Source organism: Halichoerus grypus, chromosome 6 (assembly GCF_964656455.1).
Source record: "Halichoerus grypus chromosome 6, mHalGry1.hap1.1, whole genome shotgun sequence".
Taxonomy (NCBI): Eukaryota; Metazoa; Chordata; class Mammalia; order Carnivora; family Phocidae; genus Halichoerus; species Halichoerus grypus.
Genome location: NC_135717.1, coordinates 119,636,669 through 119,663,942, shown reverse-complemented (window position 1 = coordinate 119,663,942; position 27,274 = coordinate 119,636,669). Strand labels below are relative to the sequence as shown.

At 43.6% G+C, this 27,274-nt stretch overlaps 2 long non-coding RNA genes across 4 annotated transcripts in view; both read right to left on the bottom strand.

The window, feature by feature from the left end:
• Positions 1–27,274, bottom strand: part of LOC144382376 (uncharacterized) — a 126,742-nt gene that overhangs the window by 7,947 nt on the left and 91,521 nt on the right. The window lies entirely within an intron of this gene.
• Positions 1–27,274, bottom strand: part of LOC118555800 (uncharacterized) — a 105,230-nt gene that overhangs the window by 7,583 nt on the left and 70,373 nt on the right. For 2 of the 3 annotated variants that reach the window (XR_013449211.1, XR_013449212.1), the window contains 3 exons: positions 15,532–15,645; positions 14,419–14,465; positions 12,558–12,942 (listed from right to left, as the gene is read on the bottom strand). This is a non-coding gene — a long non-coding RNA (uncharacterized LOC118555800). Of the gene's footprint in view, positions 1–12,557; positions 12,943–14,418; positions 14,902–15,531; positions 15,646–27,274 lie in introns of all 3 variants that reach the window. The other variant, XR_013449213.1, reaches the window with a different exon arrangement.

Here is a 27,274-nt window from a genome sequence, read left to right as displayed (position 1 = left end):
GGCAGCTCTCTGGTGGAAGAGACTTTAGGACCAGTTACACAAAGAGGAAAAGGACAGGGTTGAACAGAGAGGACAGAGAAACAGTACCTAAGATTGGGGGAGGAGGGAACTGGTCTGTATAAATGTTTGGAGGCAAGTCCCAGCAAGCACATGTGGTGAGTGTCATGTGTGGGAGACATAGAACAAATGAACTCAGCTGGAATGGACAGTCTGTAACAAGAGCTAACAGGGACTCAGTCTATAGGTAGACCAGTTTCCAGTACAACAGCATGGGTCAACACTGAGTGCTACTCCTGTCCTCTCCAGAAAGAGAGGTAGGAATTTTAGTCTCCATTTTCCTCTTACACTTTCATGAGATGTGAGTTACCTTCCTGGTTGTTCTGGACACTGACTCATCCTCTTGTAATGAATCTGACTGTCCTAGGGTATGATGCTCTCTATTGTACTGAGGGACAAAGTGAGGCCAGGGAAAAGAAGACTTTTGGACCCAAATTCAAATTATACTTAAAACTAAGTTCTGCTTGGGCTAAACTTATATTCTTAGGACTTCACTCCTCATCCTCCTTTTCCTCTGTTCTCCCTGATCATCCCTTACGGGGATGCTGAATTCTACCTAAGCCAGGTGGGGGACTGGTTAGATGTGGAAGTAGAGGTTATTACAAAATGACTTCAGAAGGACTGCTATGCTTTGGGTTAGCTGCCTGCCATAGCCCAGAGTCTCTAGATTAAGGCACGACTTTCTCATTTCTAATCCCATCTGGATTCACAGATGCAAGTGGCCACGATGGAAATTTCCTGAAAAGTCTGAATGCTGGAGTAGAAACTGTTCATTGGCCATTCTGAACAATCAGTGAAGCCATGCTGACCCTAAACCATGAAGGAAAAACTGAGTTCAGTTTTGCTGAGTTCAGCAAAACTTTCATACAGTCCCACTGCAATTAGAAGCTGGGGACTAAGGCGTCCCTGAAACCCAGCTGGGGAATCTCTCCCTCACGTTCTCTCTGAGTTCCACGTTCTACCACAGAAGACAGTAAAAAGGAGGTTGCCCCACACCCTTCTGTAGAAAAAAGGTACATTTTGGGATGGTTTGGAGGCATCAAAATGGTAAGCAATTTTAGGGTACAATTAAGACCTGGCTGCTCAACCCTACAATAAATTACCATCAAAGGCACTCACACGTCAATAGGGAAAAAAAAACACATGTGCTTGCAAGACGATGTGTGTTTGATGCTCATAAAAAAGATAAAAATATAGGTCATCATCATGTAACGAGCTTGTAGGTGTCAGAACGTGTGCTGTTAGGGGAGGTATGGGAGGGGAAACAGAGAGGGATCAGCAAACCAAAAAGGAGCCGGAAATCAGACTCCTATTCCCAAGTTCTTCCCTTTGGTTGAAGTCAGCAGATGGGTCATGGGGACACAAACAGACCCCTCCTCCATTTTTTATTTCTGGGGACATCCCCTTCGTTGCACCCCCCACCCCAGCTGGATTTCCAACATATTAATCACCTCTCCCATTTTGAAATTAGCCGGTCAGGCTATTATTCAAGCATTGTTAATGACACCATCGGCCAAGGTATCAATTAGGCAAGTTGGGATAAGAAGAGCAGAGAATAGGGCTGGCCAGAAAGCAGAACACAAGTCTGTTTTGGTGTAGGTAACCTACATGTCCACAAGGGCTCCTTGCTCTTTACTCCCCTTAAAGGCAATTGCAAATGCACTGAATTCTCTAGTCAAGCCCTAAACCAAAACTCTACTTCATAAGTATGCCCTACCTTGCCCGCTCAGTCACCCCTTAACTGGACTTCAGCCACTCACATCAAATCACTCAGGATATGCAGGCAAAGGGCCTTGGTTAACCAGCTCTGGGCAGAGCTATTCCTGTGGTTGGGGTCTAACAGCAAGAGAGGGAATGCTTCTCCAATCCACATTCTGAACTTCCTTTAAAATCTAGCTCAACATTTTCTCATCTAGGAAGATTTTTTTTTTTTTCCAAATAAGGAAAGTCTTCCTATTTGTTGATTCTTTATTTCTTAAATCCAAGAGCTAGGTATTATTTTCCCCATTAGACTGAGAGTTTCCTGAAGACCAGAGCTTTTTTTTTTTTTTTTTTTTTCTGCTAGATCTCTCCGTCTCCAACACCAACCCATACTCCTCTCTGTCAGGACAGGCTCTGTTCAAAGGGGTTGTTTGAAACAAATAGGTAGGACAGCTACTCTGGTCACTGAAATTTGGATTCTGGAGAAAGGAAGGAAACAAAGACTAGAATCAAAACTACAGCATACTAGGAGTCAATTTGGTCATCAAGACTTCCCCAAGTTCCTTCCCATTATATACTTAGGGAGGTTTTGGAGTGTTTTGTTCTAGACTCCAATCTTCTTGAGTCATTCACCAGCTCCTCAACTTGCCACTCTCCAGATGGATACAAGTCCTCCATGGCTCTCTTTCCACACCCTCCAATTATCCAGATCTTCAGACGGATGTGGGAGACTAGAGAAAGACAGGAGGTCAATATTTCATATTTTTTAAGTGGCTTTCGTCCTAAAGAGGGTGGCTGGACCAAACACCACAACCAAAACCAGAAATCTCAATAAAAAATATTCATGTTTGGAGTCTTGAAGATGCTGTTCTTACCTAAATAGATGGGGTAGGAAAGTGAACAGGCTCCCTAGGCCTTTTCCCAAAAGACTTAGCTCCTTGAGTTTCTTTTTGCCCTTGTTCTCTGCCCTTTTTTCTCCTCTAATATCTTCCTGCAACTTCACCCTAAACTCCAAAGTACTAAGTTACAGTCACACATAGAAAATAAATACATAAACTTTCAAGATGGAGAATCAAAAAAATTTTTTTCAATAACCTCTAGTTTCCCTAAGGGCAGGCACTATATTATAATTTTCTTTTTTTAATAAAAGCTTTATTGAGATATAACTCACATACCATATGATTCACCTATTTAAAGTGTACAATTCAACGATTTGTAACATAGTCACAGTGTTGTGCAACCACATCACAAATCAATTCTAGAATATTTTCATCACCCCAAAGAGGGAGCCTATATTAGCTCCCCCTTCCCCTTTCCCCCCACTACTCCCAAGACTCCTAGCTCTTCGCAACCACTAGTCTACTGTTTCACTTTGTAGATTTACCTACTTTGAATATTTCATATAAATGGAACCATGTGATATGTGCTCTTTTGTGACTGTCTTCTTTCTGTTAGCATAATATTTTTGAGGTTCATCTATGTTGTAGCATGTGTCAGGACTTCATTCCTTTTTTATTGCCAAATAATATTCCATTATATGAATATTCCACTTTTTATTTCTCCAGTTGATGGACTTTTGGGTTGGTTCCACTTTTTAGCTTTTATGAATAACACTACTATGAACATTCATATACAAGTTTTTATATGAATGTATGTTTCCATTTCTCTTGGATGTATACTTAGGAGTGGAGCTGCTGAGGTCTCATAGTAACTCCAGGTTTCACTGTTTGAGAAACTGTCAGACTGTTTTTCAAAACAGATGTATCATTTTATAATCCCACCAGCAATGTATGAGGGTTACAATTTATCCAATCCTCACCAACAGTTATTATTATCTTGTTTTTATTATTATTATAGCTATCCTAGTGGTTTTGATTTACCTTTCCTCGAGAGCTAATGATGTTGAGCATATTTTTATGTGCTTATTGGCATTTGGAGAAATGCCTACTCATATGCTTTGCTCATTTTTAATTGGGCCATTTGTCTTTTTATTATTGATTTATAAGAATTCTTGACATAGTCTACATACAAGTCTCTTATCAGATATATGACTTGCAGATATTTTCTCCCACTCTGTGGGTTTTCTTTTCACTTGATAGTGTCCTTTTTTTTTTTTTTAAGATTTTTTTATTTATTTGACAGAGCAAGAGAGAGAGAGAGAACACAAGCAGGGGGAGTGGGAGAGGGAGAACAGACTCCCTGCAGAGCAAGGACCCCGATGTGGGGCTCGATCCCAGGACCCTGAGATCATGACCTGAGCCGAAGGCAGACCGTCAACTGACTTAGCCACCCAGGAGCCCCTTGATAGTGTCCTTTGAAGAAAACAGTTTTAAATTTTGATGAAGTGCAATCTACCACCTATTTTTCTTCTCTTATTGTGTCTTTATCTAAGAAACCATTACCTAACCCAAGGTCATGAGGACTTACATTTATGTTTTCTTCTTCTAAAAATGTCATAGTGTTAACTCTTATATTTAGGTCCTTGATCCATTTTGAGTTAATTTTTGTATATAGTGTGAGGTAGGAGTCCAAATTCTTTTTTTTTTTTTTTTTTTTGCACGTGGCTCTCCAGTTATCACAGCACCACTTACAAAGTTATTCTTCTTCCATTGAGTTGTCTTGGCACTCATGTCAAAAATCAATTGGCTGGGGGCGCCTGGGTAGCTCAGTTGGTTAAGAGTCTGCCTTCGGCTCAGGTCACGATCCCAGGGTCCTGGGATCAAGCCCTGCATCAGGCTCCCTGCTCAGCGGGAAGCCTGCTTCTCCCTCTCCCACTCCCCCTGCTTGTGTTCCCTCTCTCGCTGTGTCTCTCTCTGTCAAATAAACAAATAAAATCTTTTTAAAAAATCAATTGGCAAAAAAAAAAAAAAATCAATTGGCTATAAATGTAAGGGTTTATTCTTGGGCTCTCATTCTAGTTCATTGGTCTATAGGTCTAACTTTATACCAGTACCATTCTCTCTTGATTACTGTAGCTTTGTAGTAAGTTTTAAAAGCAGGAAATGTGAGTCCTCCAAACTTGTTCTTTTCAAGATTGTTTTGGCTCTTTTGATCCCTTGAATTTCCATATGAATTCTGGAATGTTTGTAAATTTATGAAAAGAAGCCAGATGGGATTCTGACAGTTATTGTGTTGAATCTGTAGATTAATCTGGGAAGTACTTCCATGAACATGGGATGTTTTTACATTCATTTGGGTCTTCTTTAGTTAGTTCCAACAGTGTTTTATAGTTTTCAGAGTATAATTTTTGTATTTATTTTGTTAAATTTATTCCTAAGTATCTTATTATATCTGATGCTATTGTAAATGGAACTGTTTGTCTTAAACTCACTTTCAGATAGTTTATTGTAAGTATTATTATAATGTTTTTTTAAATAATATAGTGGTAAGCATAATTACTTACAGAGTACCTACTGTATGAAAAGTGCTCTGCTAGGCTGAGTGGGAAATAAAAAGTATAAGACTTAGTTCCTAAACTCAAGGAACACACAACCTAGTTAACTAGAAACAATGCTTTATGCAGGTTTCACCTATACAGCTTTTTGAAAACATTTCAAATTCATCTTACTTGATCCCCAAAATACCATTCATTCACATAGTCAAAGGTATTTACTGAATGACTAATATGTGGAAGCACTGTACTAGATGTGGGGAATTAAATGAAAAGGAAAAAACACACACAGTCCCTGTCTTCATGAATATTGCTGTCAAATTAGAAAGGCAGATATTAATCAAATATAAATTACAAATTGTGATAAGTACCATAAAAGAAAAGGCACACTCAACAGTAAGTAGGGCAAGAATTACTAAGCCTAGTCTGCAGAAGAGAAAACTGAGGTAAATGAGAGTCTAAGTATTCTAGGGGAAAAGAGTAAAGAGTCTATGAGAAGGATTAGGCCCTTCAGCTTTAACACTCAGTTATTTGATTAGACCTAGAACATTTAGTTTCTATCTCCTCCCTTTGGCCTAGAGTAAGGGAAAGGAAGAGGCAACATAAAGAGCAGGGATGTGAGTCTTCCTGTTGCAACCAGGTCAGGACACTTTAGCCACCACTCTCCTTCTGTGCTGGACTCAAGCAGAGAAGCAGTGTTCTATGAAGAAGGACACGATGCAGCCCCTGGACCCCTGCTTGCTGCTACTCTGCTCTAAGCACAGGGCAGTTTTAAGCTGTTTTTCAGCACTGGCCAAATGAAGTCAAACGGGTTTTATAATATTTCAATTTTTCCAGGTTCCAGCCTCCTCAGTACTAGTCAACCTGCCCTAACTTTTGCAAAAAACAGTCTAGAGTTAGTTATAAATGCTCTTCCAAATGATTTAAAAATATCTTTAAGAAGAGTCATAGAAAATTGGGAAAGGATCGAGGTTATAGGGAGCTAACAACTATTTCATGAATGGATCATAGAATGAAAATCTTGGTTTTATTTCTTATGTATTATACATACACTGGAAAGAGGGACAGTATATTTTATTTAACCAGGGAAGTGGAAGTCTGGAATTCATCCAGGATCTTCCCCTAATTTCCTCTTGACAAACAGTGACAGGGCCAAGTCACAAACTGCAACTGCAGAATCTGGACCAGAACCGAGACCTACTGACTCCTATTATAGTGCTTTAGCCACTGCAGAAAGAGACTTAATCAATTCTTGATCAATCCATTCAACAAGTATGGCATCATAGTAAGGACTAGGAGATACAAAGATGAGTAAAATAAAGTTCTGGCTGTCATCATCTGCTCCCCCTTGAGAGTCCACCCTCACCCCACCGCACCCCAAAGAGTAGGTTTGTGCTTTCATAATACCTCATGCACTGTTTCTTGCACTATGCCTTACATATTGTATTATACCTATTTGTCAATGTATCCATTCCTTCCACTATACTGTGAGTACCTTGTAGACAGGATCTTGTTCTCTGTTACCCCAGAACTGTGCACAGCGCCCGGCACATAATAGGAGTTCAATAAATCTTTGCTGAATGAGTGAACAAGTAGCTGGTACAGGACTCCTTGCTTCACTTCATTCTGCTGACACAACCCGATGTGGTACGTGACCACATATATCCCAGGTGAAAACTGGGAGCTGATATATCCACCCACGATGCACGGCAACACCAGGAGTATAGAAGAAATGGAATAGCATCCGTGAAACTAACAGAGCAATCCTACTCCCTCTTCCTACGTACCCAGGCCAAAGTGGAGATTTGAGTTCAAATAAAACAACAAAAGTTCATCTCACGTTGGATGTATTTAATAAAGTGGGATGATTGAGGCTAAACAATTCAGAAAACTCTCTTATATGTTTCCTTATCCGTGAGTAGCCAGTCTTGAGTTTAAACAGGGTTGTCTTTTTTCAGGGCCAAGTTGTTCTCTCCTCTTTACATGCTACATTTTGGTTTTGTCAACAAGTTAAAAGAAGCAGTTAGGGAAATGAGATGCATATTTAAAGCTAAGTTGTTGCTGAGCCAACCCAGAGAGAGAGAGGAATCTTATTAAAACTCATCTATATTCTTTTTCATAAAAAAATCATCATAAATAGACCTGTAAAGCAGGGTCTGGGGAGACTCTGTAGTTGGCTCAGCCCAGTCTAGCCACAGGAGACAGGAAGATGATAGTGGATGGCTTCCCTCCCACTCTCCACTGTGTGACTCTGAGCCCCAGCTCTTGGAGGCAGTTTGGGGAGACACAGTTCCAGTATCTGTCCCAGCTTCAGAGACAGAATCAAATTGGGAGATAGGCAGAAATGTCATAGAAATCAGATAAGGATTTTGTAGTTGTTTGTAACTAATTTCTTAAGCAAGCCCTTTTGGAACAAAAGCACATCTCTGCATATGTTAGCATGTATCTACTATGTGGATAACGTGTGCTAGTATATTCTTGTCTCTGGAGACTGCTTAGGTTTGCTTCCTCCCCTGTGGGGGCCACCAGACTACTGTCAATCCAGCTAGAAAGAAATTGGGGTCAGTTTGACAAAAGAGTGAGCACACATATATGCATGTGTGTGTGCCCCTGTGTGTGCATGGGCTTATGTGTGAGAGAGGAGGATAAAGAATGAGGGTTTAGGGGGGTGTCTGAGTGGCTCAGTTAAGCACCCAACTCTTGATTTCAGCCTATGTCATGATCTCAGGGTCATGAGATTGAGCCCCGCATCGGGCTCCATGTTGGGAGTGGAGCCTGCTTAAGATTCTCTCTCTCCCTCTCCCTCTGCCCCTTCTCGCTCTCTCACTCTCTCTCATTAAGAAAAAAAGTCAAAATGAAGTGCATTCAACTGGTTCAAATTTTTAGGGGCCACCTCTATGTAGCACCAAATAAGTAAAGATTTTAGAACTGGAGTCACATAATTTGTAAGCACAGATTAGCTAAACCCCAAAGCAGATTATTTGAGTCTGAATTGCTCACTCTGGCTATCTACACAGACTCAGTATTCTCTCTGAAAAAAGCAAACATAGACAACAAGCATCTATATACAAAACAGAAAATATATACATAATTTATACATTAAATACTTGGAAGCATCAGGATATCAGGGAAATTTTCAGTCAAAATATGAAAATAGCTACAGTTGCCAAAAACTGTGCCTGAAAAATCTGCATAATTACCTCCATGCCCCACAGAGCTAGTGTGGTTACATAAATATATTTATATACCACTCTATTTAAATCTACACACATGCACATAAACATTAAGTAAGCCGCTAATATATACAACCTGTATATGTTTATATGATGAGATATATGGGCATTCATAGGTACATTTATGTTATTTATTTTATTAATTCATTTATTGGATTTCTATTAGACGTGTCTATTTTGGTTTATTATCTGGTGCGAATCTGGCCTCACATCGTCCTGCCCTCCCTCTTCTCATATTCCTGGCTGCCAGGAGGGCTTGTGCCCTGAAGCCTGGGGTTTTTAGCTACTTTCTTTAAACTGGGGGAAAGGTCACTCATGGCCTAAATGAACCCATAAATACCTATAAATACTGACCCACCTCCTGGAATGCTCATGCAGGGTCTGTCATCGATACACTATCCTCCCTAAATAATCTTTTTCTTTATGTAAACAGGGACAGTCCTACAACAGAACTGCCCCCTCTCTTGAGATGAGGGAAGTGGGGGCAGCTATGGATGCCTGTTCCCACCAAAGTTTAACTATAACTCAGAGTTTGGAGAGAAGTGACGGATAAGCACTCTGCCCCTACGCTTACACGATTTGACATAACTATACAACGAGCCAAGAAGTGTAGGCACTCAAATTTGGGGGTCATGACCCTGTTTGGCTTCTTTACTAATGACCAAATCCCCACACCATCGATGCCGCCTGGACACAACTGTCGCCTCTCCAGGGGGTGCCCATCCCTGGCTGCACATTCGCACCTGGGAAGCTTTTAAAAAATACTGATGCCTAGGCCCCATTCCACACCAGCTGAATCTACACATCCTGAAGTAGGCATTTCCACTGTTAAAAGTCCCCCCCCAGGTGATTCTGATCCCCAATGAGGGTTAAAGCCACTTACGTACACTGACCTAACTCAGTATATGCCAGGGAAGTATCCCAGGAATTGGGGACTGGTAGACAATCAGGGCAATTCGAGCCAATAACAAACCAGCAAAAAACAAAGTAAGGTTCGTTTCACAGAAGGATTTCTCATCATGTTAACATTTGCTCACACAGATACGGCTAAAGAAGATGGGCTGGGAGTGGGGGGATGCTTGGCCTTTAGGAGCCTCATGTCCAAGAACCCATTCCCAGAGCAGTTACAAGGAAAACTAGGGCGGGCGTGCACACACAAACACGCGCATGCACACATACTTACCATGTGACTGCAAGCAACTTAAAACAAAAAAAATTTAATTGAATTTCGGGGCCTGGGGAAGATCTGAACCTATAATTATTTCTTAGCAAACTTGCTGAACACAGGGTTTCCCTCCTCTGGGACGAGATGAGACGGGTAGCATAATGAACCCTCTTTAATTAAAAAATAAAATGTTTTAGGATAATCATATTCTTGCAAGTTACATTGTTTTTTAAAAGGAAAAGAAGGATGGTGAGAAAATGTCAATTTTCAAATGCCCAGGGTTAGGCTACCTCAAATGGCCTTATTTCTCATTCAACCCTCCAGATTCAAAATTAGATCCTTAAGGGAGAGCTGGAGTCCCTGAATTATTCCCAGTGCGAAGCTAACTCTTCTTCACCCCAGCTCTATGCCATCTTCCCTTAAAAGCAACAGGCGGATTCAATGTTGATTGATGCCAGCCAAGCAAAACTGTGGGGAGGGAGCAGAAGTTGAGACACCAAAACAGAGCTCCGAGCCCAACAGCCCTCTGACCTACTTTTATGAGATTCTCTAGTAAAGAAGTGCACTGTTCATGTGTCTCATTGTAGAGGTCTTCCCCGGCTCCTTAGGAGGTATTTGGGGTGTGGATATACAGACAGAGTGGGTCCTAGGACTGTGGAGGGGGCGGGGAAGGGGGAGGCAGAGGGAGGCACATGCTCTGATTTAATTGAACCTGTCTCTCCTCAGACAAGGGAACAAAACAAATATGTCCATGGAATTGGGATGGGAGGGATTTCATCCTGAGTTCTACCTCTCAAAGGGGTCCACGGGCACTAGAGGCCTTGGGGGACAGTCAGTGATCATCCACCAGGGTAAATGGGACACATCTAATTGAGGAGGTGTCTTCTTGCTATTTTCATTTTCTTTGAATCCTATTTCCTCTTCTATTGCTTCTGGGTCCAGCACCCCTAACGCTAAAATTTCTGCATCTAATGAAGAAATCTAAATCTAAGTGGAAATCCTATTTTTCCCAAGCTTTTTCTAGCCCATTTCCCTGAAAAGAAAAAGTAAACCTATAAAGCAGCTAAAACCTATTACTGTCACTGATTTCACACCAAAAATTACATTCTGACAGAATGTGTCTATACCCCCAAGTGCAGGCACGGCGGCTACTTGTAGGCAGCTTTTTAGCCACTCAAAATACATTATAGCTCTTTCCCTCGGCAGTATAAATCTACGTCCTCACAGCTAAATGGAAACAACTACACTCCAAGCTACCTTTAGACAGGCGCACGCATGCACACGCAGCACGCACACACACGCACGCATGCATGCACGTGCTTCCTCCCTTATATCCCTGACGCCTGAGATGCATTCACTGATCTCAGCTGCATTTACCTCAGATACCCTGGGATCCATTTATGATCTTAGAAAGGCAAAAGGAAGGTAGATGAGCATTTTCTTCCTCTAGAAAAGTGCAGAAGTGGATAAGTAAAGGGAGTGGGAGTGGGAAACCCATTTTCTGAGACTTTATAAGGCAAAGTAAGGCAAGTGTGTACGTGCACACGCACATGCACACACACACACACACACACACACACTGCTTGCACCAGGAACATTCACCTGCTGTGGCTGAACGAAAAACTGAAGAGCCTGGAAATCTACCAGTGGGGAGGGGCCTCAGAGAGGCCTAGAGAGCTTTGCCCTGGCCAGGTCTACACCTGCCCAGGGAGAATTTTGGTAATTTTAATAAAACCAAATTAAATCCTAAAGTAAGACCAGTTGGTGATTCAGTAGGGATGGCCCCAAAACATTATGGAGTGACTATAAAATAAAAATTATAGATGGATAAGAATAGGAGCAAAGCAAATAAAATCATTTTAATGGAGGAGAGAGGGAGCATGGCAGAGAAGAGGAAAAACTGCCAAGTATGAAAAGGAGGTTGTTTACAGGATTCTCCGGGTAAGTGGCTTCTGAGATGGGGGCCTGCAGATGACAGAGAAGATTGGCGCAGATCCTGGGATTCATGCATTTGTGAGGAAAGGGGGGATGCTTGAGTGAAAATGCCTCTCCACCCAAACAGAGGAGGGGCAGAGAGGCCTGCGGTGCTGGGGAAGGGGGAGGGATGCGGAGGGGAGTAAGCCAGTGAGATCCTTGCACTCAAGGAGCTTATCTTTTAATTAGAGGAGCAAGTTTGGATATGAGAAACTACTGGGCACTTTCTGTACACACTTTAGTCCGTTCTTCATGACAACCTGTGAGATGAATTGTCTATTACGCAATTCAGATTTGGAAACTGAAGCTCAAAGGGTTAAGTAACTTGCCCAAGGTCAAAAAGCTCAAATGTGGAGGATCCAGGGTTTGAACCATGTGTGGCTCACTCCAAAGCCCAAGCATGTTCTTTCTAATACCATGAAAGAGACTGAATATGACATTGATGTTTTCCAAAGAGACACGGATCTAAAAGGACACTCAGTATCAGTTTTCTGATCAACTGCTCCTCGTGCTAAATCCCTGACCCCCACCCTGGAGCCCCTTGCCTGGCCCGAGCACTACTGTGGGCAGGGCCTCTTTGGCTGAGGTTGGCTTCTCTCTCCCCCAGTGCCACTTCACCAGAAGAAGACATCAAAGATTGCAGCAGGTCCATAAAGAGAGGGAGGGTGTTAAAAGGGAGCCACCCTGGGCTCGTAAACTGGGGGAGGGGGGACCCACCCATTTGTCAGGTGACCCTGCACCTCACTTTCCCCAAAACCTAAGATCTCAGCTCTTGCTTCAGGGCAGGTGCTTAAGCAAAGTGCAGGTGGTGAGGGCTCGGGGGTGGGGGCACACAGGGTTTGGAGTCATTCTGACATGGAAGCAGTACCACCTCTCCAGCCCCCCTGCCCCCATGAGGCCAATACATTCAGGTGGGTTCATTTGAGACCTTGGTTGTAGTTTCAGTTCTGCTGCCCTGTGGCTGTGAGGAGCTTCTTCCTGCCCCCTCGGCCTCTTTACCTTGTTCCAGGGTAAATCATCTCTGGCACCCCCTTACCTTGCTGAGTGGCAGGCCAGAGACCACACAGTGGAGGCAACCCGCATGGCCCAGCCAAATTCTCTGTGTCACGGCCAGGCTATATGCATCTTGACGGACAGCTGGAGACACCAAAGTATATCTATAGTCTCTTTTTCCATAGCCTTCTGCCATCGTGCAAAACAGAGCCTCCAAACTCTTGTTGGATGGTATCTAAGCCTGCAACATTCATGCAAATTCAGTAAAAATGCCTGTGTCTGGGAGCTCCATTAGCCTGGGAGCTCCCCAAGGACAGAAACCAAGTCTTGTCCCTTGAAAATTCCTCCACTGAATTGAGGGCTCTGCACACAGTTGGGGCTCTTGAAATGGAGTTAGCGAAGTCCACGTGGATCGAGAAGTCCAAATTCTACTTAGCAAATTGGATAATCACAATTAAAATTCTCCCCTTCACCTGATCCCAGGGTCCTGGGATCGAGGCCCACGTCAGACTCCCTGCTCTGCAGGAAGCCTGCTTCTCCTTCTCCCACTCCCCCTGCTTGTGCTCCTGCTCTCGCTTTGTCTCTCTCTGTCAAATAAATAAATAAAATCTTTAAAAAAAAAAAATTCTCCCCTTCACCATCCTCTCTTGTTCACCAAGAACTGCTTTTTTTCCACATCATCATAATCATCAACCAACATTTATTGAATATTACTAAACGGGGTGGTGTTCCAGTGCTTGATATGACAGGTATCACAGGTCCTGCCGCCAGGACACATGACGGATACATTGAAAAATACACACACAATATTGGGAGAGCATGCACTCTGGGTTGCAAAGGTCTGGGTTTAAACCTAAGCTCTGCCTCTTTCCAGTCATGAGACATTGGACAAGTTCTGTAACTACTCTGTGCCTCTGTCCCTACTACACAGGGTGACGTGATTAAATTAGATGATGCGCATAGAGCACGTAGCATAGTCCTGACACATGGTAAGCACTCAATGAGGTAGCTGTGGAACAGAGCAGGAAAGTGGCATGATTAGGATCATGATTTAGGGAAAGAAATCTCTCAACAGAGGTTAGGATGGTTATGAGGGAGAGAACTGAAGGAGGGAAGTCCTGTTAGGAAGCGTTTACAACAATGAAGCAAAGGCAAGGACAGCCCAAATCGGGGCAGAAGGAAATAATAACGCTTCATATTCTTGGAGACTTGCCCTCCCAAAAAGACCTGAAACAACCTGTGTTAGTCAAAAGCTGTATGTGAGAAGAAAAGGCCAAGAGAATTGGTGTTATTTAGGCTGAAGGAGCCTGAAAAGTATGAAGTATTTATAAACCCATAAGTGGATATTACAATGGAAGCTCGTAGACAGCTTTCCAAATCTTGATAGAGATAGACAGATAGACAACGATATCTCCTACCCCCACTCCCGCTAACAGAACTAGTGGGACAGCAGCAAAAGAGATTTAGATTAGGCTAAGATAAAATTGGCAGGCATCCAACCACATGTTGACTGTATGGACCAGAGGTGGGGACCTGGGCAGAGTAGTCTCTAGAGGTGCCTTTTAAATCATACTCATTAGAACACCCAAAATTTCATCAATAACACATAATCAGCTTGCATAGGATGGCACTTCTTCCCCAGTTTTCTTAATATTGTCTTGACATTGGGGTTAGATTTAGTTTCTTATACCTCATTTTTTGGGGGCCCCACACCAAGACCATCTTCTCCTGAACCTATGAGTTAAGACCGCTTTTGTGATTTCATTAGAAACTTTGTATTCCCCACCCTGGATATTCTTCAGAAAGTGTTCCCTAAATCTTTTTGTGATAGTTGGACACCATGATCTTCGGCCCCCCTTGCACCAGTCACTAGACTTTGATCAAACGCCATCTCTGTTGCTTACCAGTTCCACAGCCTTAAGGAAATCAGGTAAGTACTCTGTTTCCTTCTCTGTAAAATGAGAGTCAGAATTCCAAGCATACAAGGTTATATTGCATGATTATAAATGAAAACACTCTGGAACTGTACAATACCATTTAAATGTTAGTTATTATTATCACTATCATATTTCAGCATTGTGAGAAAGAAAAAGGAGGCAACTGGCAGGAACTCTGACCCATAGCCCCTTTGGACTCACATATTTTGATTTTTTTCTAAATCATACTGCATTTTTGAAATCCTCAGCAAACTGGAACACTGGTTTTTTCCAAGTGGGTTGCACCTGAGAGTTAGGCTTGGTTGAAGTGAGTTTTGCGTGTCATTCAAAGAATGGAGCTTTAGAGGTCTTTCATTACATACCATACATTAAGTCCTACCACCGTCACTTCCTAGTTGGTTTTAGAGGACTTTTGGGCTCCACACCCCATGGAGGAGCCTGGGACAGGAGCTAAATTTGTGATGGAAGGGGTGTAAATTCTGCTCCAGGCATGAAAATGAGTCCTAGAGGGAATACACCAAGGAACCAGGCACCCTCCCTCCCCCAAGTCTTATCTACAGTGGTTATAGCAGGATTTGGCAGATGTGGGCTAAGGATCGAGGAGGGGAGGAGTAGAGCTTCCATGAGCCCTGAGGACAGCAACTGTCTTGAACTACATGTGTTTAGAGTCAGGCTGATGGTTGTCTGGCTCCCCCAAGGACTAAACAATAATAATCCTAATCATCCCTCAACATCAGAAAACAGTCATTAGTGTCCTGCTCCTTCTCTCCCTTCCCAAGAGCAAGGGTCAGGTAGACAGAAAACTGATACATTATGACTAAAGTTAGCCGGGAAGAGGTACCAGGTTCAGGAAAAAGTTCTAAGTGTTTCCAGTGTTACTTCATCCATAGGCACAGGTTTACCTCCATAAAGATCTCTATCCAGCCACAGTGGATGCCTATCTGAATTTGGGCAATAACTATGGTGGGAGGGAGGTGGGATAGAGCGTGGGCCCTTTCATGAGAGGGCACAGGGCAAAATGGAGCAACTCTGAGTCCCTGAGGGGGATGACGCTCAGGGAGCTGGACTGGGCCACCTCACATTTGGAAGCTTGTAGGCTCTGCATTCTCAGTAATTTCGTCTCTCCATAATCTCCTCGCAAGTAATGACAAAGTGCCAAGTTTTTCCTCTTGCTTTGCTTGAGTCTTGTGAAATCTAAAAGAAAAAGGGAAGAAGGACCCTCAGGACAGACTTCTCTCTTGTTCCAAAATTAGGGAGAGGGGCAGAGGGGAAGCACCTCATTCTAAGTAAGCCTGTTTACCAGCTGCCAGCCCAGACACACCCCCAACAAAATGCCATGGAGAATGATGTCGTGACTCACAGCTTGGCAAGAACGGGGATCATGCCCCAGGCTCCCAGATACCACACTGGCTCCTCCAGGTCGCTCTGGCTGGATCTCCTCCTCCTCCTTCTCCCCAGAGGCATTCCTCATCTTCCCTCTTCTCCCCAGCCCCTCCTCCCCTCAAATCATTCTGTGCAATGAAGGAGGCAGATGGTGGTGGTGGGGGGGAGTAGGGTTAGAATTGGGATTTGAATTAGGCTTATTTTCAGGATCAGGATTAAGGATAGGGTTAGGGATAGAGCTACTTTGGGATTTGGTTTAGTCAGTGGACTTTTAGTTGGTAGAGATAACAGAACTCTAATAATTTACATGCATTAAAGTCTTAGGGTTAGCCTAGATGTCTTGGTGGTGGGTCCACTTTCTTTGGGGTCAGATTAGAAGAGTTATAATCTAGTTTAGAAAATAGGAAATGTCAACACTTAAGGGAAGATGTAATCAAGAATCACCTCCTAGGAATCTGAGCAGAGATTTTTTTGGAGTCAACTACATTCCTAAGGATTGTAGATACCATAGAACCATTATGTCCATTCCCTAGGCCTTGTGTAGTACTATGTGACTTTACCTTGACCTCAGACTTAGAACCTTCTAGTACACCCAAGAGTCTTTCTTGTATTTCTTTTCCTAAGCCCCTCCTAGTCTTACCAAAGGAATTGTTCCTCTATCCCATCAGCATCAGAAAATGGCCAGGGGAATAGCTGAAGCACTGGGGCCCTGACATCTGGGTACCTTGGGCGCCGTCTTGGCGGAGAGGCACTAAGCAAAGCATGCTGGGGTTTCCCAGACTGAGACATCTGTCAGCAAGGCTCAGGAGGCTCCCCTCAGGCAAAGGACAAGACACACTGCAAGTTCTGAGCTCAGTTTCTAAGGACAGGAAGAAAATAAAACTAAGAAAGACTGCAGAGCAGTAGGAGGGTATTGAGCAGGAAGGAAGCCTCTCAGGAAGTCATGGGGGGTCCTCCCAGAGAAGATGCTAGATAAACTGAAGTGATACCATTGGGTTGAATTCCTAGAAACACACACACCACCACCACCACCACCACCACCACCACCACCACCACCACCACCACCACCACCTCCTCCTCCTCCTTACATAAATTGCTCAACCCCAGAACAATAAACTTGCTGGCAGCCCACCCACTACTGTGCAACCAAAATCTTTTCCATTTAATAAAGGCCTTAGTTTCTCTTCCTCCTCTCCCAAATCTCCTTCTCCCACATTTGGCTCTGTAGGTGCTTAGAGATCCTCCTGCAGAGGGGCTAGGAGAGTATGAAGCTGGCACCAACCCCACCTCAGCCCTGCCCTCCCCATGAGCAGCAGCAAGATGGTGATTAGCAGCTCTCCCCAAGGCTCAGAGGTAAGGGATTTTTTTTTTCTTTCAAACATGTCACATCTGGCACATCTGCTTTCCTAGCAATGATGCATCCCAAGGGGTATAATCAGCAGTTGGGGCGGGGCCGGGATGCAGGTCTGTACTGACAGAAGCCTGAGCCACAGACGCCGAGAGCAAAACTTAAGAACACCAACCACCCCCACTCCCACTCTACCCCAGGGGCTGAAGATGAGCCCTATCCCTGTGCATCTTTCTGCCTTCAAGCCAGGCACCCTCCTCATGGCCCAAACATATTTTAGGGCACAGAAACAATGCAATGGTACATTTTGCTTTAGGAAATCATAGAGTCCTTTCTCTTGTACAACTTTAAGCTCTCCCACTGAAATTCGAAGGGAAGTGGAAATGAAACAGTTACCTTTCCCCCTCATCACAAAGCTCAGAAGCAATACTCTGGAAGGCCCTGGTCTCCAGTCTTCCAGCCCCACCCCTGTTGGTTGCCCTCCCCGCTTGCTGTAACCCCTGCTCTCTTCAAGCCCAGTCCCCCACTGCAGGGAAACCCACCTCAGAAGCCCACCTCAGATCTGGGCTTTCAAAGGCACTACCCAAATGCCTCCCGACAGTAGTTTGATGCAACATCACCAGTGACCCGCCCCCCTCCAAACACTGGTACGCCCCTCCTCCCCACCCTCCCCTTCCCTGTGACTCCCTCATTCAGACATGTCCTTCTAACTAGACAAAGCTGCCTCCTTCCCTGCAAAATTCTCTCACTCTACCTTAAAGGTCTTTTTTTTTTTTCTCCCATCAAAGGCACCCCCCTTTCCTTTCTCTTCAGTGCTAATCCACCTCCTCCAAACACCTCCCCATAGTTCCTCCAGAAAGAAGTCCTCTGTCAATATGTCACCCATTTTGCTTCCAGTAATGTCTCTCCATCCTCCATTACTGGCCTCATCCCCTATGTTTGTGTGTGTGCTGTTGTCCTGGGTATCACATCAGTCCCATTCCACCAAGGGTCTCCTGAGAACAGGGATGCTGCTTTTCCCTCCAGTGTTCTATATACTCCAGTTTCTTGACTCAGTAAAGGAAGGTAACTGAGTGGGGGAGAGAGGCAGAGGGCCCAATACCTACTCTGATCCCACAAAAAGACATAACCAACATATGTACACACACACACACACACACACACAAATACACATACACACACACACACACACACACACACCAAGTCATCCCAAAGATGACTGAGCTTGTCAGATATAAATCATGTTTGGCTTTCAAATGCAACAGTAATTACACGGTATCTTAACTATCTGTGCAAACTGTCAGAGAAAATATATTGGTGATTGAGAGGAAAGAGGAGGGGGAGGCGGGAGCATCCAGTGAACACCACCCTCACCTTCTCTGAAGTCATCCGGAGATAGGACAGCACAGAAGGGCAAAGGCGTGCCAGGGCCAGTCCCAACACTTTAGGAACCTAATGGTTTTTCAGTGAGATGTGCTGTCACAAGCTCCCAGGGAGGAGGGGACAGTCAGGATGAACTGTATTCATCACCCAACTCATAAGGTGTTGCAAACAGCATCAGGAAGGATTTAAGTTCAATTTTCTGAAGAATATTCCAACAAGGTAGATTCTGGAAACAGAGAGACTGAGTCCTTCCTTCCTCTGAGAGTTTGGGAATCATCTGGTCTAATCTTTGGCATCCAGGCATAACTAGATCCAGACTATTCCAGAAGGGGAGTGATCTTTATTTCTACTTATAGTTACAATTTAGGGTGCTCTTCCCTCAATCGCTACTCTCTGCTAACACCCTTCCCGACCCCAGACTGACAGCTTACCGCAGCTTCCCTTCTGCTCACCTGTTTCCAGGCTACTTTTCTTATGCATCTTTCTACCAGTGGTTCTGGAGAAAACAAACTGATGGGTTTCAGAAGGAGTTGCCCAAAGGGATGTCGAATGCAGGGACAGGCCAAGGAGGGAGACATGAAAGATGGGAGCCAGAGTAAAGGGAAAGTGAAGAACGGACAGAGGGCAGAAGTGAGGGCCCTGAGGTTGAGGATCTCATCCCTGCAGGGCAGAGCAGTGGAGGAGAGCAGAAGGAGAACAGAAGAAGCAAAAGTTGCTTGTGGGTCCTCCAGCCCCCTATCTCTTGCCCCCATGCAGATTTCACATATACATATTTGGTTACTCACCAACACTAAGCCAGAGAAATGTGCTGTCTAAAACTGAGAAAAGAAGAGCGTATTGACCAAGAAATTGCTCGTGGACATTTCTAAGGGCGTGTGTATAGGTACTTTGGTGAGGTGGGCAAGAGGAGAAGGAAAGCTGCTTCCACAAAACATTGTCACACATGGCAGCAGAGGGCAGGGTCTCCTTCATTGGAGATATAGGAAAATCAGATGGAACTCCTCTTTCTAGAATGGTTCCGAATAGTTCATTCTTATATTTTCCCAGGTCTTCCTGACCAAACCAGCTAACAAAACAACAACCATAGAGGTGCCTGGGTGGCTCAGTCAGTTGGGTATCCCAACTCTTGATTTCGGCTTGGGTCATGATCTCAGGGTTGCGGGATGGACCCTACGTCTGGCTCCGTGCTCCCCCACCCCACTCTCAAATAAATAAAATCTTAAAAAAAAAGCAACAACAAACCAAAACAACACATTGCATTCCCAATATAAATTTGTATAAACAGTAGCCCCAATTCCCTAATTAGCATCTGGATGAACCCTGCTTGATCAACACCTTAATTGTCCCACTAGGCGCACAAGTCTCTGTTAAAGGAGTAAGATTCTCTCCATTTTTCTCATTGGGGGACCTTGAGCTCATAGGCCCTATTTTAGCATGTGCCCTATAATATCTGCATCTCATTCCCTGAGAGTCAGTGTTCAGGAGGCTTATAACTACCCTATGAGTGGCCACTCTATCTGTGGGCCAAAAGTAGTATGACAGTCACATGAGCAACAGAGATTCAGGACAGCAAGAGAATTGGTATCCCCTCACCCCTAATGGTTCGCACAGTCTTCCCACTTCCCCCAGCAAGGTGATTCACATGCCATGGGATGGGGAACTAGAGAAGTAAGAGGTGAGTCTTTTCTGGTTTTTGGAAGATAGAGCTCCAAGCCAGACCATTCCCAAAATTCCTAGGTTCCTAAAGACCCAGTATTCCTGAACATACACCACGAGCATGAGATTTCCTGACCTGTCCCCACAGAGCTGTGAAATCCAGTTATAAGGCAAACAAGGCCATGTTTGTCCCATAAAACCACCGTGTGCGAGCTAATTAAATGACATCATAAAACAGGGAGATAAATGCAAGCAGCGGGGAGCCCTTTTAGGGACAGGGATGGGATCAGATGGGTGGCTGAAATAAAGACACGTCAGGAGAAGAATTGGGAGCAAATATCCTCAACTCCAGCCTCAAGATTCCTCGGGAGCTGCCAACTAGCACTAGTGGGGGATGAGGGAAAGGAGGGCCCACAGACAGAGAAAAGCTACATTTGGCGCTCGAAAAGGGAGCAAAGCAGCCTACACAAATGTGGGCCTCCTCACTCATGACACATTCATTCACAGAGATTCCTACAAATAACAGGTAAATTGATTTGCATATACACACGCTGTCATGTGTAGAGATATACATAGGGAGTCTCACATACACGAACATTCTAAACAAGATAACGCTCCTTCAGTCCACCCCATAACTGAGTTAGGCATCTTCTACTAAAACACAGGGATGCATAAGCCATGACCTCAGGGATTTCCTCTAGTCTTAAAAGAGTCTATGATTTTGTGATCTCTGAGCACACTGAGAGCAACATATTTTATTTTTCTTTTAAAGATTTTATTTATTTATTTGACAGAGAGAGACACAGTGAGAGAGGGAACACAAGCAGGGGGAGTGGGAGAGGGAGAAGCAGGCTTCCTGCTGAGCAGGAAGTCCAATGCGGGGCTCGATCCCAGGACCTTGGGATCATGACCTGAGCCAAAGGCAGATGCTTAACAACTGAGCCACCCAGGCACCCCGAGGGCAACATATTTTAAAGTGACATATGTTCACTGCTTCCCCTAAACAGGAATCCATTGAGAGTGTCACCAAAATGATGAGGACCCGTAGAAAACAAAATTCATATTTTTATCTGGTCATGAGGTCCAGAGCTCTACTGTTTGCTGTGAAATGGACAAAAGCTGTAATTGGCAAAGGTATCTGTCCCAGATGACTATGTCGGCAGGTGAGGGGCAGGAACACACAGAATTCTTGAAATAAGCTTAAAATTTAGTTTCATTTGTAGATCTTCTTAAGCAAAGTAGGAGTGAGTCTCAGGAACTCCTGCCACCCCTTCTCTCTTCCATTCCCAGCCTGTGGACCTAAGGCTTCTCTCCCCACCCACTGTTCTACCTAGGCTCACATCACCCAGAGACATTGGGCTGAAGGTTCAATTCCTCATGCCCCTGCCCCTTCCCAAAGATGTTCTTGTTAGAAGGAAAAATCAGGAGCGGGGAGGAGGCCCAGATAATAAGACAAATTCAGGCATCCTGCCACTTGCTCATTCATACACTCACTCAGCAAATAGTTATTAAGGGCCTTCTATGTACTGGGCATAGTCTACCAGGTACAACAATGACACAAAAGTAAACCGCCCTGGCCCTGGTCTTGAGGAATGCATGTCTCTGTGGGCGAGGCTGTCTTCCTCAGTGATCCCAGGATTCTGATGTCCGGTAACACTGGCCTCAACTTTCACCATTCACTAGTGAGTCCTTTTTTCTGCTGAATGTGCAGAAAACTGGAGCCCTGATTCACCGACAATAGAGGAGATGGTCTCTCTGGACACCTAGGTTCCTTTCCTGGCTCCACCCTGACTCCCTGAGCAGTTCTGGACAAGTCATGGACTCAGTTTCTCTACCTGGGAAGCGGGGGAGGCTGCCACTGACTAGTTCTCAACTTCACAGAACAGCTTGGTGATTAATGGGTTAATGTCCGTGGGAGGCTTTGAGCTCTTGGGATGAAAGACACCCTAAAGCCCTGACTCTATTGGAAACTCTGCCCAGCCAACATGATACCCTGAAACCAGAAAGGGGGCCTTTGATCATATATTAAGCTTCTCTTTGGAAGAATGAACTAGAGGGAATGAGTTGAAACAGCAGCAGGAGTTGAAGTAGCATGAAAAAAGGACTTTCTGGCTCCTGGGTGGAGTCCCTCGCCCAGGAGTTGTTTACAGATAGTTCACCAGCCCACAGAGAGGGATGGTTGGGGTCATCTCTGGAAGCTTCTTCTGGACATCCTACAGCCAAGTCCATGTCAGATACTCTCTGACAAATATTTAATATTAAAGATTAAATATTTAATCTTAATGCTCCCCCCTACCCCAAGTATGAAACAAGCTACTTTTCCCACCGCGCAAGTTGGTAATAAGCATAAAGAAGGACAGTCCATTCAATACATAACAAAAAAATGTTCAATTGTTTAACAAAGAAGCGTGCAGAAAATTTTTGCTATGTAATTTATCCAAAATATATCAAGTATTCATTATCAAGACAAAGTGTAAATATAGAGATTAAAAGCTGGGTTATGGAGTCAAGTTCAAATCCAAATACTGGCTCTGCCATTTACCAGTTATACAACTTTGAGTAAGTTGCTTAAACGCCCTGATACTCAGTCTAATCATCTATAAAATGGGAATCATAATAATTCCAATTTGATATGATATTGTAAAAATTAAACTGGAAAATTCTAAGGCTACTAAGAGTTTGGCAAGAATGCTAGAACAACGGGAACTCTCAGATACTCTGGTTAGAGTGAAAATTTATACAACTACTTTGGAAAACAATTTGGTATTACCAAGTAGACTTGAATGTTCACATACCCTATAACCCAGAAATTCCACTACTAGGTATAGAACCTATAAAACATGGGTACATGAGCACTAGGATACATGTTATTGTTTGTTTTTTTTTTTTAAAGATTTTATTTCTTTTTTGACAGAGAGACAGCGAGAGAGGGAACACAAGCAGGGGGAGTGGGAGAGGGAGAAGCAGGCTTCCCACTGAGCAGGGAGCCCGATGTGGGGGCTCGATCCCAGGACCCTGGGACCATGACCTGAGCCGAAGGCAGACGCCCAACAACTAAGCCACCCAGGCGCCCCAGGATACATGTTTAAGAATGTTCAGAGTAGCATTGTTTTCAACTGATACAAACTGGAAAGGATGCAGATGTCCATCAACAGTACAATGGATAAGTTAGGGTATATTCATACTATAAAATATGTACAGCAATGAAAATGAAAAAATTGCCAGGACAAGCAACACGGATGACTCTCACAAATAATATGCTGAGTAAAAAATGTAAGACACAAAAGAATACACACAGTTTGAGTATATATAAGATTCAAAAAAAAGCAAAGTGATATTAAGGATGCATACACTGGTACTAAAACCATGATGAAAAACCAGAAAATTAATATTACAATTAATTAATTACAAAATACAGGATAGTTATCTTTGGGAAAGGGACAAGATTGTGATCAAAAAGGGACACAAAGGGGGCTTCTGGGGTGTTGGCAAAGTTCTTTTTTTTAAATAAATGGTGGTTACATGGGCATTTCTATATGCCACAGTATTCATTAAAATGCACATACATTCTTTATACAGTCTTATGAATATGTGTCATTTCACAATTTAAACATAAAAAAGATTTAATTAGGTTATACATGTGAAGTGATTAATAAAATGCCTAATGCATACCACGCTCTCAATAAATGTTATCTATTGTACCCATTATTTCCCATCTCTAGTTCAGAAATTATCTGTGCTGTTCTTTCCCTACAGCAATCACTGGAGATTTGTGGACATGTGTTTAATAAACATTTACTAACTACCTACTATGTGCTGCACATTGTGCTAGGGAGAGATGAACAGGACAGATCCCCATCAAATGTGCTTACAACGGTGACCCAAATGCACCAAGACAGGTCCTGCTTTTCAAACCATCAACTTCTCTTCCCACATACCTGGGTTAAATGTTAACTTCTCAATGAAAGTACAAACAGGGATTTTTGTCCAGAAGGAAACCCCCACCTCAAACCACAGCCCCCCCATCCCTACCAACCGCGTTGCTGCCCCAGACCATAGGTCTCTCTTTGCTACAGATGCAACTGAGGCAGCCCACATCACATCCACCACACTGTCAACATGGTAGAGAAAAAAGAGCTGTGACCAAAAAATCTCCTGGGTGTGTGCACTAGCCCCCTACTCATCCCTCCTCATCCGAACCCCACCAACCCAGCTTAAGGTCACGAAATACATTATGACCCTGGGCCTTCGTTTACATGTAACAAACAGAGGTCAATTTATTTCTAAATCACTTTTTTTATGGCTCTATTGAACTATTTGCCACATTATTTATACGTTAATGGGCCAGGCCCCTCTGGGAAGCTCCCCATCTAATAAATAACGTGCCAAATCATTAAGCAAGGTGATAAAATCAAAGCCATTTAAAAATACATCAACCTGCGTTCCCTTCCAGTGAAATAAGCTCCAGGGAACCAGAGAAAGGAAGGTGGAGAAAACACCTTTCATTACTGAGTTTTGTCAAGTGTAGGATTTTTTTGTGGGGTTTTTTTGGGGGGGAGGGGTATATTTTGGGGGAAGGGGGGGTTCCAGGCTTGAGATAAAAATCAGAGCTGGGAGATCTGGCTAACCTGGCTGTTTACCCATACCCCCAGCAGCTAGGGTGAGAGGGAGTGGGTAGGCATTACAATAGGGATGGTTGTGAGTGAGCTGCAGGCAAGAGGAAGCAGGGCCACTAGATTCTACCTCCCACCTGCCACTTGGGGGTATTGAGTGTAGGCAGGGAAGGCCAACTGGGCAAAAGAAGTTATGTCCTCTGGCTGAGAGTTTGGGAGTTAAAGAGAAAATCCATGGAAGGCTTTCACCTTTCTACCTGTATCCCATCATTACGATTCTTAGGAATCTCAGTATTTATAATTGATCTGAGTCACAGAGAAGACCATTAATAATAACAATTACTCTGCCTCCCCCTATTCCCCACCCCTCACCCCAAAAGACTCTCCACGCCCTTCTTTATCAGCAACCCACTCAGGAAACCTGTGCAGAGCTAGCATGGCAGTAGCAAGAGAACGTGGGCTGGACGATGCACCCTTGAGCTCCCTAAGCACTTGACCCTGAGCTCCTTCCAAGGGATCCAGAGAAAAAAGACACGTGGAAGCCCAGCAGTCTGTCCCTATCCTGAGGCTCCCTGTGGGTAGATCCCTACCATAGGTGCTATATGGAATGATCCAGATCATCCCCTGGTTGATGGGAAAAACAAGACTCTGACCCAGGCTGAAAACGTAAGCAGCTGTACAAATGAAGGAGGTGCAAGTAGAGTATCTAAGCAGAGAGGGCATACAGAGCAAAGAAATCACCTGTAGGATTGGGGAGGTTTAAATAAATATGTAAGTCCTAAGCAAACCAATGAAACACTGTTTACTGTAATCCTTACGAAAGCCTTGCAAGATAATTTACAGATTCAGAGAAATGAAGACATTTAATCAAGTTCACACAGCATGTGGGTAGAGGGATAGAGTTTGAATCCAAATATGTTTGTCTACAAAAGGCTATATTCTTTGGATTAAATTATCATGCTAATCATCATGAGCCTTGAGGTGAGTTCTAAAGAAAGAGACATATGGATAAACCAAGAGAGTAGAAGAAGCAGCGTTGCCAAATAAAATACAGGATGCCCATTCCCAGATATCACATGAGATATGGACTAACATTTATCTGTTGTCTCTCTCTCTCCCTCTCTCTCTGTCCTCCCTCTCACTCATAAAATAAATAAATAAATAAATAAATAAATAAATAAATAAATAACCAACCATTATTTGTTATCTGGAATTCAAATTAATTAGCATCCTGCATTTTTATTTGCTAAATCTGTCAACCCCTAAAGCAAGCAATTCTTAAACCTTAAAGCAAGGCAAATGGCCTTGGTGCAGGCTCAGAAGTGAAGGAAAATAAGGTTTGCAGGGAAGATGAGCAATAGATTTGCTGGTTGGTACGAATAATTCCGTCCTGGGAAGTCAAACACTAGGGAGATGATGATCAGAGTTAGCTGCTGGAAGGGTCTTGAAGAATGGAAAGTTTAGACTGATAACAGGGAATAGAAACGCTCTGGCTCTAAGCTATAAACTTTGAGAAATCATTTCATAGAATTTAGAACTGGAAGGTACTTCAGTTTATAATAACACAATGCTTGTATTTGTAAGTATTTTTCAGTTTCAAAGCACTTTTCCATGCATTATTTAATTTGATCCTCACATACCCCTGCATGGTAGACAAAATGGCTCTTCCCTCCTTCAGCTGCTGCTCCTCCTCTTCCGGCTAGCTGATCTCCATCCTTCCCTCCACCACCAACATCCTGAAAGGCACTACCCACCCCCATCTCTACCTCTCTCCCGAAACTGCCTTCACAGGTTCGCCAGGGGCCTGTGCAATGGCTTCTTTTCATTCTTCACTCCCCTTTACCTCTCTTGGCATTCAACACTGTTGACAACCCACTCTATCTATGATACTCTTCATCTCTTGTTCTCCTCTTACTGCTTGGATCACTTCCTCAGGCTCCTTCACTCCACTCTCATTCTTCCATCCCCCCCCTCTAAGTAAGCAGTCCCAAGTTTCCATCCTGGGTCTTCTGCTCGGGTGATTTCATCCACTCAATTTTCAATCCCTGGATGTGTGCTGATGACTCCCAAATCTGCATCCCCCACTGGTGTCTAGATGCTAGACTGGGATTTTATTTCATTTTAAGATTTTTATTTTTTAAGTATTCTCTACACACAACGTGGGGCTTGAACTCACAACCCCAACATCAAGAGTCACATGCTCCACTGACTGAGCCAGCCAGGCGCCCCTAGATTAGGATTTTAAATGCTCTCCTATTCCAATTCACCCTCCTACTGCCACCAAATCCAGCCATCTTTTTCACTTAATGAATAGTTCCCCCATTACTTACATGATGAACTCCAACTGCTTAGCAGGTTTGTGCATAGTTCATACAGTAAAGGTAAAATTCGGTCTAGTTGAAGGGGGTTGGCAAGTTTTTTCTGTAAAGGACCAAACAGT